We start from the raw sequence: 1585 nt of genomic DNA, 5'->3' as shown, positions 1-1585 counted from the left end.
TTGTAGTCCCTCAGATACAAGCAGATTCATTCCAAATCACAAACAACATGCTACATTTATTGCAGAACAAGGTACTGTTCTCTGGGTCATACGTTGAAGATCCTCAGCAGCATCTGAAGAATTTCCAGTCAATCTGTGCCATGCAGAGGCAACATAATGTGACACCGGAAGCAATACGACTGTTGTTTCCATTCTCAGTGATGGGAGCGACTCAGACTTGGCTTAATTCACTCCCCATAAACTCTAGCACTACTTGGGAGGAATTAGTGAAGCAATTTGTGTGAACAAATTTCACCCACCCAATAAGACTGCTCAGCAAATTGATGAGATATTAAGCTTCAGACAGAAACCAACAGAGACATTACAAGAAACGTGGGAGAGGTTCAAGGGTCTGCTGGTTACGTGTCCACATCATGGTATTCCGGAGCAGATGTTGGGGCAGAGGTTTTACATGGGTTTGGCACATAGCTTTAAGGCCAATGTTGATGCTTCAGCAGGTGGAGCATTTTTTAGCAAAACTTTCAGAGAAAGCAAGATCCTACTTGACAAGATGGCACAAAACTCAGGATGGACTACAAGAAACGCTCCAATCACTCCTGTAGTTTACTCAGTGGCGTTAGACCCAAATAACTCCATAGCTGAATATATGGACACTCTACGGACAAAAATGAGCATCCTCACCAAAAAGGTTGATGAATCAGGCCAGAAGCAGTGGGTACACATAGTTGATGCAACTAATGAGGGCTTATGTACATCATGCATTAATCAACCATATGTCTGCTCGTAGAGTGCTGAAGGTGACAACCAACAATATCAGGAGAACATGAATTATGTGGCCAACTATGGGGGACAGAGACTAGGTGGTCAGAATTGGGGTCAGTAGAATCAATAATATAGACCAGCTCAGCAGCAGTACAACAACAACAATAACCTTGGGGCAATGCGACCACAGGGTCAAATGGTGACTTACCAAAGGCAACAGGGTTACCACCAGCAAAATCAACAGCATGTCTATCAACAACCTCAACAACAACGGACTATGAGACACGAAGATCGGTTTGCTAAACTTGAAGGAATGATGCAACAAGTGATTGGGTCCACTAGAAAACTAACTGACAAAGTAGACTCACATGAATCAACGATAAAGAATATTGAGATCCAATTAGGACATATTTCTATGGCCCTAAATAATCTTCCCCACGGGATGTTACCTGCAGACACACAAATCAATCCAAAAAGTAGGGCCTAAAGCAGCTGATGGCAGTAAGTCTCTAAAATGGTAGAGACTTAGATCTGGAGCAAGAAATTGCTCGCGAAAGCAGACCGACTGAGACACTGGTGCCAGTACCCATTGAGATAGATGATTCAATACGGTTAACTGAGGTGACGGTACAGCATGCACAAGAGCACACCAACAAAGAAGAAGATGTTGTGAAAGAGACTGATGTTGCACCGGAACTGATAGTAGAAGCAGTGCCTGAACAAGAAAAAAATCAAATCACAGGGAAGAAGTGACCTCTAGCACTATTCCCACATAGATTGGCCAAGTAACAGAAAGATGAGTAGTACAAGAACTCTTTGGAGA

At 43.0% G+C, this 1585-nt stretch overlaps 1 non-coding gene across 1 annotated transcript; it reads right to left on the bottom strand.

Moving 5' to 3' along the window:
• Window positions 1–314: 314 nt before the first annotated feature.
• On the bottom strand, window positions 315–420 carry LOC138888809 (small nucleolar RNA R71). The gene has a single exon (XR_011406388.1). It is a non-coding gene; the product is annotated as a small nucleolar RNA R71 (small nucleolar RNA).
• Window positions 421–1585: the final 1165 nt, after the last annotated feature.

This window comes from Nicotiana sylvestris, chromosome 3 (genome assembly GCF_000393655.2).
Source record: "Nicotiana sylvestris chromosome 3, ASM39365v2, whole genome shotgun sequence".
Taxonomy (NCBI): Eukaryota; Viridiplantae; Streptophyta; class Magnoliopsida; order Solanales; family Solanaceae; genus Nicotiana; species Nicotiana sylvestris.
This window is presented reverse-complemented; position numbering and strand designations above follow the sequence as displayed.